General features: G+C 40.2%; 1 protein-coding gene across 1 annotated transcript in view; it reads right to left on the bottom strand.

Moving 5' to 3' along the window:
• LOC122809728 (sulfotransferase 2B1-like) overlaps positions 1-10,393 on the bottom strand; it is a 395,124-nt gene extending 384,731 nt beyond the window's left edge. Inside the window, exon 1 of the mRNA XM_044081447.1 lies at positions 10,333-10,393. The gene's annotated coding sequence lies outside the window, so the exon portion shown is untranslated. The remainder of the gene's footprint in view (positions 1-10,332) is intronic.
• Between the last annotated feature and the right edge of the window lie 2,107 nt (positions 10,394-12,500).

Here is a 12,500-nt window from a genome sequence, read left to right as displayed (position 1 = left end):
CAGGTTATTGTCAATCTCTACACTTAGAAGTTTAGTGTGTTTTGTTGGGATGATCAGTATATTATCTTTAGATTTTATGGTAAATTCATTGTTTGGTGGAGGTGCTCTACCTGGGCTAAAGAGGATGAGCTTGTTTTTTTTGGGGTTAAGAATACGTTTGATGTTAGTGAACCATGTCTCTGTTAGGGTGAAGTTATTTTGGGTTATGGTTCTTAGCTCATCGAGGGTGGGGCGGTGCATATAATAGTAGTGTCATCTGCATATTGAACTATTGAGGCAGAGGGTGAGGATGAGGCAATGTGGTTAGTGAATAGTAAAAATAGTAGGGGGCCAAGAATGGATCCTTGAGGGACACCTATGGCTACTGGCAGTAGGGGAGACAATTGGTCTTGCCATAGGACTGCTTGTTGGCAATTTGATAAATAATTGTTGAACCATGATGTTGAGGGTAGCTAGGATTTCTATGAGCATGTTGTGATTAACCATATCAAAGGCTTTGGACAAGTCTAGGAATATGGAGGATACGAATAATCCATTGTTTCTATGTTGATTGACGATGTTGGTGTAGGCAAGTAATGCTGTGGTGGTGCTATGGGTGGGTCTGAAGCCATGTTGGGATTTGGATAATAGGTTATTTTTACGAGGTAGTGCATTAGTTGTGAATGCATTACTCTTTCTAAGATTTTTGATAAAGGTGAGAGAATCGCAATGGGGCAGAAGTTGGCAAGTTCAGTGGAGTTACCCCCTTTGTGTAATGGTAAAATATGTGATATTTTCCATGCGTCAGGTACTTTACATTCTGTGATTGAACTGTTTATGAGAATGGAAATGGGATAGGCTATGGCTTCTGCTGAAATCTGTAGGAAGTCTGCTGGTAGATTGTCAGCTGCTAGTGTGGTTGGTTTGAGTTTTTGTAGGAGTTTGGCAATAGTATTAGGTGAGACTGGATGCAGGGAGAAACTGGAGGAGTCATTACTTATATGGAAATATTGTGGGGCATCTCCTGATATGGGGCTGCTAGTTGTGTTTTGTGTGTTGGCTAGAGCTTGGACTGTTTCTGTAAAGTATTTATTAAATTGAGTAGGGATGTTGTCATGGTTGTTTGGTAATATAGGGGAAGGAGTGGGTGATTTTCCTGGGTGGAGTAAACTATTTATTGTGGCCCAGATTTTTTTAGGGTTGTGGGCATATTTTTCTTGCATGGTTTTATGGTAGTTGATTTTGTCAAGTTTTATCAATCTTTTGGCTCTGTTGTGGAGTTCAAGATAAGTCTGTTTCAGAGTGCCAGATTTGTGCTTGTGAAATTACAACCAGGCTTTATCTCTTTCTTTCATTGTAATTCTAGTATCTTTTGTTAGCCAAGGGGCATGGTTAGTTTTGATTCTAATGGTTCTGGAGGGTGCATGACTGTCAAGGAATTTTTAGGAAGGTTGAGTTGAAGTATCACACAGCTTCATCAAGAGGTAGTTTTTTAAGGAAGGTCCAGTTACAGCTCTTTAGTGAATTGATTAGTTTATTGGCTTTAAAGGTCTTCTTGTTAAGTACTACTCTGAGGATGGGTTGTTTGTTCTGGTGGGCTTGGTTCCTAATTAAGTAGGTAGCTTGGTGGTCACTCGGGCTGTCAGGAAGCCAGCCGGATTCTTTAGCTAGGGTAGGGTCAGATATTAGAATCCAGTCCAAGATGAACTGGCGTTTGGAGGTTTTATCAGTTATTGTGGGGGCTGTTATAATTTGGGTAAACCCATGCAGGTTGATGTAGGTGGAGGGGTTCTGACTAGAACAGTCTGCCCAGTCAATATTAAAGTCCCCTAAGAGAATGGTTTTATGTGGAAGGAAGGATGACGGCCAGTTAAGGAGGCTTTCAAGTATGGTAGTGTTGTTACCTGCTGGGATATAACCACCTGCAATGATTATTTGCTTGTTAGGGTTAAGTTTAAGTTTAGCTAGAATTAGTTCAACAATTGTGACTTCTTTGGAATTACATTCAAATTGCTCTATAGTAAGGTGGTCTTGGTATAGAATTGCTACACCCCCTCCCTTTCTTTCAGATCGATCTCTGCGTATAATACTATAGCTCGGAGCAGTAATTTCATTGTTGTGGTGCTGTGGTTTCAGCCAAGTTTCTGTTAGTACAACAATATATGGTTTGTAAAGAGCTAGTAGGGCATGAAGGTCTTGAGTTTTGTTAAGTATGCTTCTTGCATTAATGTTTAAGAGGAGGAGCGATGTGCTAGGTCTAAGACATAGAGGGCTTGGGCATGATAAGTATTGGTGGTTAGGTGTACTAGGTCCAGGATTAGGATGAATGTCACCACCAGCATTTGAGTGTTTGGAGTAGGTATAGGTAGAGTTTGCTTAGTTTCTGTAATATCTTAGCTGATTTTTTTTGGGGGGGGGGGTTGAGGGCTGGTTTTGTAAGTGTGAGTATTATATGGGTAGGGAAAAGGTTGGTTGGTGGCAAGCTCCCAAGGTGATATGAGGCAGTGACTGAACTTAATGGGAATGGTAGTGGAGTCTGTCTGCTATGGTGATGGAGGAGTGTAATAAATTTCGCAGTGGTAGGAGGTGGGAATGGACAGGAGAGGGAGACAGAGGAGACATAATATGTAACATATTGGATATAGATGCTGATTGTGATGTGTGTAAGACATATTGGATGGTTGTGTAATGAGTAGGTTGTGTTTAATTGTGCTATTAATAGTTGTAATGGTTGAGTATGGAATTGGATGTGGTGAAGGGTGTAAGAGTGGGAATGATTGACAGGGTTAGATTGGATAATTGGGAGTAGGTATGTTTGGGTGTGGAGTATAGCTATAAATGTAATTGATGTAGGGTGGGAGGGAATGGGGCAGGGTAGGGGAGCGAATTGAGCCCGAGCATCAGCGAGGGCGAACGGAGCGGGGCTGCACTGTCTGTGAGGATCAGAGTATGTATATAGAGGATCAGCAAAAAAAAAAAACAATCAGTGAGAGAGGTGATTTAGGCTGGGGAGATACCTGTGAGAATGGTTCCTCTCAGTTACTTTTATGCACTAAATTCTGGAGGAAAGTAATGGCTGGCTGCAGTGCAGAGGGATAAGCCAGAGAGGTATATGAGGTTAAATAGTAGTAGAGGTGGAATAAGGGCTACAGGGGTTGAAGGTAATGATAGTAAAACGTAAGTTAGACTACACTGAAGGTAGATTGAATGGGAGACACAGTATACAGTTAAGCATAGGGGGTTAGGTAGTGGGAGAGGAAATAACAGGGCAGCTACAGCTGGCAGAACAGAGCAGAGAGGCTTGTAAGATAGGTCGGCAGCAGATGATAGACTAAAGGTAAAATGCTTACCATTGGCTAGATGTTAAACTAAGTGACTGAGAGGGAGCTAAGGGGGGGGGGATAGCAGGTGTTTTGCAATGAGTTGAGGCTGACGAGGAATGGCTTTGAAGAGTTAAAAGGTAAAAAGCCAGTGTAAAACCAAGTGATATTCCACATACACTGATTTAAAATTGACTGTTGCTGGGAAGGACTCCATTGAAAAGACAGCGCTCATAGAGGGAAAGGGTGGTCCTCCTGGGTTGAGAAATGTATTTTCCAGTCTTTGTAGTGATGTAGGGACCTGTAAAAATAAAGACATATATAAGGATAAGAGTGAGATAAGCGAGAGTAACAATAGATAAGATAGAGTATTGGAGAGAATGAAGGGAGAATTAGGACAGAAATCTAGAGGGGATTGCCTGAGAAGAAGTTGCAGGGTTGGAAAGCAGAGAAGGCAAAAGATAGGATAGAGGAGGAACCTATACTGAGAGGGCCTAATGGAAGAGAGAGAGAAGGAGGTAAGAGAGACAGTTTAGTCAAGTGAAGAGTGGGGGGGGGCAGAGCAGAGAGGGGGGGGGTCAGACAGTAGGAAATAGGTGTAGGAGAGGAAATCAAGCTCAGAACTAGAGAGAGGAATGGAGTCAGAAGAGATAACTATAGTGCAGGGTAAAGAACTAGCAATTAGCTACCACCTATCATTAACACAATTCAGCTAACAGTTACATATAGTGAAAAGCACATGTCTATACCAACAATAGATATTACAGAGGTAAATAATATGTTTATACAGTGCCAGCTACTACTCAATGGCATGGAAATACATTCAAACAACATCATTTGTTACTATGGAGGGTGGGCACCAATGCTTAACAGAGACACTAGCACATAAAGCAATACAGATAATCAACAGACAAATACAGTGGGGTAATCTAGAGAGACACATTAAACACAGTACAGATAGAATGTTATTGGCATAGCTAGACCACAAGTTATCAAATACAGTACAGATTAAATGCCAATGTCACAGTTAGACCACAAAAATATAACATATAGTGCATGAAAAATGTTCTAATGCAGCTGGTGAGGTAGGTACTGATGTTATCACTGCAAGTTGTATGGTTTACTAGGACAATAAAGACAATTCCTTGCAGCGAAAAGACTTACTCTCTGTTATTCTAAAAGTGTATTAGTTCTGGTTTAAGCACTTGGGCTTCAGGCCAGTTATTTTACATTCAGAAGGTGTGGTCTGCACTCTTGTGGGAGAAGATGGTAGATTCCTCCATTCTGAGCTGGGAGTTTCTGGTTAAAGGCTTATTGTGCCTGCTTATTTGAACTGTTTCTTTCTGAAAGTGGTATGCCTTGCTTGCTGTAGCATAGACTAGATTCAGATCTGCTGAATCTAGCTTTGTTTGTATAACCTGAGCACTAATCCAGGCCATCTTTTTTTGGAGAAGGTTCCCCTGCACCATAGTGGCAGGAGTGTGCAGTTAGAACGTGTCTGATCAAAGACTGCAGAAACGAGGCTCAGTTTTTAGCTTTTTATTGGTTAATTGGTTAAATTGTTTAAATCAGTTTGCTCATTTGCTGTTATATTAAAAAATACACTTTATGCATTGCCACTTAGCTAGGGTTAAACTATTCCTGGTGCCATAAAGTCTGCTCTTCAAATTTTCCCTTAGAACTAGCCAGTTTTTTTTAGCTTTAGTACTCAAATATGTTTCTTTGAGCTCAGCACTTTTTCAGAACTCATTGGAAGCACTAAATGAGCTACAGATTACTACACACTCAACTTTTCTCACTTGTATAGAGGAAAACAGTTTTTGGTACTTAATAAAAAATTTGGGGGCAATGCAGCAATTGCGTCATGTACACAGACAACCCTCTCCTCCTACCACCCAACACTACAACCTGTGAGAGATGCAGTTACATAGCCAAACTGGAAGCAAAGCTCTCTTCACCCAAGACTGGACCAGACAGTCAAGAGGAGAAGGTAAACACTTGCACCACACTCATCGCATAGTCCCTCAAAACCTGCACCACCGAAGAATACACAAAGGAACACAAAACAAACACCTACATTTGTGGAGTCTCTCAATAAAAATCTGCTCAAGCAACAGAGACCTCCAAAGCAGAAACACAAGCAACCTCCACCTCCCAACACAACCCAAATGACACATAGCTCACAGACTCAGTGTGCCATTCAACGACAGACCATAAGACAAAACAGTGTACACAACACACTAGTCATAGGTGACTCTATAGTCAGGCACACTGATGTTCCACTCACCAGGCTAAACAAGGGGAAGGTTACTGTCAGCTGTCTATCAGGTGCCAGGATCTGCCACATAATGCATGCACTCAGTTCACTCCACAACAAGTACAAATATGACTCTGTCATTGTCCATGTTGGTGTGAATGACCTGAAATGTACCTCCCTGGACTACATAAAAAGAGACATGGAGGAGCTCTTCGAAGTTGTAGCCCAGGCAGGTATGACCCTAGCCCTGAGTAGCATCCTGCCATAACCTAGAATGATACCACAGTACAAGGACAAACTGATTGACTTCAAAAATTGGCTAAGCTTCTCGGTGTCATTCTAAGGGAATCCAGTATCTGTCTGCCTGGGATGACATGATTGACAGATCATGATACTTTGCCAGAGATGACCTGCACCTGTCACCCTTGGGATGCCAGATACTGGCTAAGGCTCTTGCCACCTCTATAGTGCCTTTTTTAGGCAAGGTTCAAATGACAAATTCACCACTGCAAGAGGTACAAGCAGGCAAAATTTGAGGGTAATGCTACTCAATGCTAGAAGTCTAAACCTCAAAATGCACTCACTCGAGGCACTCCTTAAAATGGAGAACATCGCCATCTGTGCAGTAACAGAGACCTGGTTCAAGGCTCCAGAGAGCAACCCTGCATTACCAGGTAGAATTCATGCCACACCTTTCAGCCATCTAACCTGGACAGAAGCACTAAAGGCAGAGGTGTGTCCATATTCATTAAGGATATCCACATCTCCAGGCTAGTTGCTCAACATAATGCATCCAAGATTATCCAAGTGCAACTAACTCTGGGCAAGACCACAATCCAAATTGTAACTTGCTACAGACCCTCCACCATGCCACAGGATTCCCACTCCTCATTTCTTCATACACTGGAAAATATTAAGGTACAACCCAACACCCTAATAATGGGCGAATTCACCTACCCCACCATTAACTGGGAAAACTACTCATGTACCAACTCTTTTGGTCAATGTTTTTGGGAATTCATAAATTCCAATGCCTTGGATCAACTTATCCACACCCCCATCAGGGGCAGCAATATCCTAGACCTGGTCATTACCAACACGGGCAACCGGTGTTCCACAACAGAGGTCAATTCCTTGTTGGTCAGATCCAACTACTACAAGCTAATCACCCTAGACATCCACATCCCACCCCCACACCCCATTAGGGAAACCACCATAAAATAATTCTCCGAAGCCAACTTCACGCTTCTCAAGACATAAGTGGCAAACTTGACGACATCCATGCAGATGGACAATAGAGGTACGACTGTTGAATCTTACACAAATGCACTTTATAAGCACTTACACGAGTGCATGGATTGTGCTATCCCTAACAGAACTAATATGCTATCCTCCAAAAAAAGGAAGCCAATCTGGTGGTCCCCTGCCATAAACAATCTCTACAAGAGAAGAAAGAAACTGTTGCAAAAAAGAGTAAAATCCCATGATTGGAGGAACTCCTTGGTCAGTCTCATTAAGAAGCTGAAATCCCTCATAAAATCCTCCAAAGCTAATTACAAAAACAAAATCGCCACTGATTCTAAAGACAACCACAAAGCATTCTATATCTATGTCAAGAATCTCAATGGCAATAGTCAGATCTGCTACAGCACAATGGCATTAAATATACAGAACCAGCTGATATTGCCAACATCCTGGCAGATAGGTTCAGTGCTAACTTTACCCCTGTCTCACCCCCTAAAGGGCCCATCTCTATACTGGAAGAATGCAAGGTTCCTGTAATAACGGCTACAAAGGTCAAAGGTAAAAAGCATACTCTCCAAAGCTGAGAACACAGCATCCATGGGACCTGACAACATCCCAGGCTGCATTCTACATGAACTACAGAATGAACTGGCACCTCACCTCAGGCTTTGTGCCCACTGAATGGTGCATAGTGACAGTTATCCCACTCCACAAAGGGAGAGCCACCACGTACCCTGGGAACTACTGCCCCATTATCCTGATGAGCCTGGTCTGCAACGCCATGGAATGTATCATCATAGAACTTATAAACAAAGACATTGGTAATCTCCAAACTCTAGACCCCACCCAGTTCGGGTTTGTAAAAGGCAGATCATGTCTCCTAAACCTGATAGACTTCTTTGAAGCAGTCACCAAAGCTGTAGACGAGGGTAAGGTGGTTCACACAGCCTATCTAGATATTGCCAAGGCTTTTGTCACCATCCCCCACTCTGGAATTATAGATAAACTCACTAAACTTGGTTTAAATCCCTATGTCAAAAGATGGGTTGCTACCTGGCTCACTGACAGAACCCACACTGTGAAAGTGGCAGACTCCAAATCTGACTTCAGACCAGTGACAAGTGGAGTACCACAGCATTCAGTCCTGGATCCTCTCCTGTTTGTTATCTACTTCTCTGAAGTACAGGCTAATGCAGAAGGCTTTTTGGCTAATGAAGTTCACAGATGACTGCAAACTAGGAGCTATAATCAAAACTCCTAATTAAGTGGACATCATACAAAAGGGCCTTACTGAAACAGATGCCTGGTGTCAAAGCCATGGCCTCAAGCTCAATGCCAAAAAGTGTATAGTCATCCCCTTTGGTAAAAACTCTGTACCCATGATGAACTACCACATAGGGGGTAGTCTACTTAACACCAAAAGTATGATAAGATACCTTGGGACACAGGTAGACAGTAGTCTCTCCTTTGATAATCACATTGCCACAGTAGTCAGGAAATCCTTCTACATGGCACACCTCATCACAAAAGGTTTCTCATCCCGGAAAAAAAGAGGTCATTGTTCCCCTGTACTTGTCACTCATTAGACCCATTATAGATTACAATGCCCCTTTTGGTATGTACCTCACAAGACAACTACAACAACTGGAAAGGCTGCAGAAATACCTCACAAAGTGGATTACCAGCTTCAAACAGACCGTCTCAAAAAACTCCAGCTGTACTCCATTGCATATTGCCTACTTAGAGGCAATCTCTGCCTAACATACAAAGCTATGTCAAACCCAGAGCTTTTGGACATGCTCCACTGAAAGAAATCCCAATCCCTCCGAGCTACACACTCTAGGGACCTAAACCTTGTCACCACAATAAACAGAGAATGCTGGAGGGATAGATTCCTGTCCCAGAGACTTCCCATACTCTGGAGCAAACTACCTATCTATATCAAACAAAGCTCCTCATTTGCACTCTTCAAGAAAAATCTTGATGATTGGATGGGCAATAGGAAATTCACCCCTGGGATCACTTCTGTGGCTCTGCTTTACAGGGGCACAGGAAAATATGTGTCTTGGGTGGCGAAAGCCAAGGTACCTTTTAGGCTAGGCTTATAAAGGCCAATAGCCTAGTACCTACCTATGAACCTATATATATGTGTATATATATATTTATATATATATATATATATATATATATATATATATATATATATATTTATACATATATATATATATATATATATATATATATATATATATATATATATATACATATCTATATATATATATATATATATATATATATATATATATATATATATATCTGTGTAGGTTTACAATTACTTACTTGAATGGCAGTCAGTCGATTGGCTGATTGTCGAAATCACGATTTCCAAGGAGCAGGAAACCGAATCAAGAGTGGTCAACCACAGTTAGTTGAGCTGCATGGTGCACTTGACCTTTCAGTAAATGACATACCAAGACTTCACGCTTCACTGAGGAACAGGGAATTAGCTCAGTTCTTCACTGTAGTGCAATCTCAGAGTTGGTATATTTAATGTGCAGAGGGTGTGTGGGGGGGGGGGGTGCAGGTGGGCGTAGCCCCCATGCAAAATTGTAGGAATAACGTACAGTTGAATATAGAGTTCAACAGTACATTACTGTGCATAGCAGGAGGTGGGTGATGTCACCTCCTGCTATGTCAAATACATTGAACCATGGAGTTCGATGTATTCACCTTCATTGTGGGTTACTATTCGAAATTTCAGATTTAACATTTAAGGTCAATACTGTAAATGTTCGCTCGATGCTGATCCGACATTACCATAGTAAACCTATACTTATGTGTGTGTGTGTGTGTGTGTGTGTGTGTGTGTGTGTGTGTGTGTGTGTGTGTGTGTGTGTGTGTAAAGAACTGAGTGTTATATAATATATAGCTCATGGAAATGTATGTAATGTGAAATATTTCTTCTCAGGTCTCTGGTGAAAAAGGAAATTGACCAGAAGCACTTTCATGGTATTCAATGACAAATAAATAAGCTAACTTGTTAAGCCTACTAGACAGCACATAGTATTAATTTTCTACACTAAACTGCACCCCTAGGATGCGACACATAAACTTGTCTCTTGGGGAAAACTATCTGTAAAATTAGGCTCCTTGTTGTAGTGTTGATGGAGCTGCATCAGAACGTACCCTTATTGTAGTAATACAAGTTACATGTTAACAGTTTATGGATGTAATACTACCATTTACCTTATAAAGATAAAGCAATATAAACATGAAATATCCTGTACTGTAATTTGCATTGTGAGAAGAATGCTGAAGATGGAATGGAGTTACATGTATTTATCATTCTTGTACACCAAGAAACAACCCATAACCTAGTTAAAAAATAACTAAGAGCTGCACAGTACAACCTTCTCATAATACAGTATAATGAATAATTGTTACAGACCCTAGCCGTAGTTAGCCTTTTATGAAAGCTGGGATTTTTGTGTAATAATATTTCTAATATAAAGCATGCCTTTGCTTACTTACCAGTACTGGAACAATATCCTTCGCTTGACGGCAGTGAATGCTATTTGGTCAATGACCGCAGTTTGCTTTTTATGGGGACTAAAGAACATTTGGCAGTGAAAACAGCTAGTTAATTATTAGCTCTGATAATCAGAAATGTTGTGAGATTAACAGCAGTGTAATAATCACTTTAAAAAGACTAGAAAGAGGAGAAAGGTAATGTTAGGACATTTCATCTAAGGAAATTCATAAAAATTATACTACAGCTCATTAGTTTCACCCGTTTGTAGCTCATTCTCTCTCTTGCTGTCTCTCTCTCTCTCTCTCTCTCTCTCTCTCTCCATATATACATATTTATATGGAGTTGATTGAGTTTTCAGAAACTTGAAATTCATATTGGCGAGATGATATGACTGAATTTCTGAAAACCCAAAGCTTTTGTTTTGAATGGAGATTGCGGTACAGCGAGGATCAGGAAATACTGTTTTTAGCAATGTAGTGCGATCTCTGAGTTGGTATATATAATTACCAGGGGGTGTGGGGGTGCAGTGAGCTTGCCCGCTCCCTGCAAAAATGTAAAAAAAAGATAGATTTTTGTCTGTTTATTTTTGTAATGGTTGAGTTTTCAGAAATTTGATCATATCATCTCACCACTATGAATTTTAAGTTTCTGAACTGGCATAGATCCATATACATTTATATATGTGTGTATATAAATATAAATACATATATATGTATATACAAATTTTATAATAGAATATAAAATCCCCTGTCTCACATCATATAAGCAAATGCCTTTCTCTAATTTCATAGGCTTTCTATTACACAAGCATGCAAGAAATCATGGACACCTGGCTTATATAACTCAGCAAAGCAACCACTTCAACCACTTACATATCATAAGTTTTTTTTTTTTTTTTTTTTTTTGCTTGTTTTGTTTCATTCCTTGAGCTTTTTGTTTCAGAGGAAAGCAGGAACTGGCAGTACATGGTCTGTAGCTCACCTATAGAAAAAGACAGCATATAAATGCCATGAGCTGTCCTTCACCCAACCGTATAGGCACTTATATCATGGGCAAAAAATTACAAATTGAAAGGAAAACTGTGGATAATCTGTTTTATTTCAGTTGTGAAAGTAGGAAGATATAGACATAGTTTATACAGACCATGAACACATACACCAGTTTTCACTGGATTTATGTGTCCTACAGAAGTCAGTCTAGCTTTGACTAATAAAGTGGAAACATCTGGTTCATGAGACATACCTCTTTTTAAAAAAGTAGGCACACTTCATGGTCTTCATTTGTTTTAAAAAGAATGTAAGAAAAACAGTAGCTTGATTCTACACCTGTAACAAAAGTGGGGGGTGCCACAATACCTCTCAACCTCTTAGCACAAGAAATCTGCACAAAGCCAAAAATAATGGGGGGGGGCAAAGGCCCAAAAATAGGGACAGATTTTAATTATTGCTCTTATAAACTTTGGAAAGTTGCTAGAATAATAGGATATGCCTTAGCATGCATTTTCTGAAGGATATGAAGTCTGAAACTCAAATGTCAGTTATTATTTAGTGACTTTAGCCCTCAATGATTTGCCAAAAAAAACATATTTTATGAGGAAAAGATCAAAAATATAAGGCAAAAATCTGGAATCCTGTGAAAATCTGGGCAGAGGAAAAGTATGGAAGCCACAGCTAATCTCGTCTTCCAGAATCATCAGGGATAAGCTTTTATTTTTCATTTTCAGTCAAGCAGATATTTATTGAGTTTAGGAAGCCTCCTATTAGGCTAACACTACCTTTCTCAACCAAAACAGATTAGCTTAGCCATGAGTTTACTATAGCCTGCATGCATATCAGCCTAATCCTTGTCAGAATATGTAGTGATGCATTCATTATTGATCCGTGCATTGTTGTTTGTTGTTATTGCTTCCTTTATTATGTGTTTCATGGCTATATAAGGTATTTCCATACACTCTGGGTACTACTTCTAAAAGTATAGGCCTAAGATCAGACAGGTGTGAAAGTAACTTAGCCATATTCAACAGTGTAACATTTAAGTAACACAATTTGTTGATTTGTTGACCTGGCAAGGAATTGATCTTTCTTGGACACTTTTCAGCCATGAAATGTGCCACAAGGTGCACGGATAAATACATTGTACACATCTATAAGTACTTATAAATATGTGC

The sequence above is a fragment of the Protopterus annectens genome, chromosome 1.part1 (assembly GCF_019279795.1).
Source record: "Protopterus annectens isolate FY-2018-M chromosome 1.part1, PAN1.0, whole genome shotgun sequence".
Classification (NCBI taxonomy): Eukaryota; Metazoa; Chordata; order Ceratodontiformes; family Protopteridae; genus Protopterus; species Protopterus annectens.
Note: the sequence above shows the minus strand (reverse complement) of the source record. Positions and strands in the feature narration are given on the sequence as shown.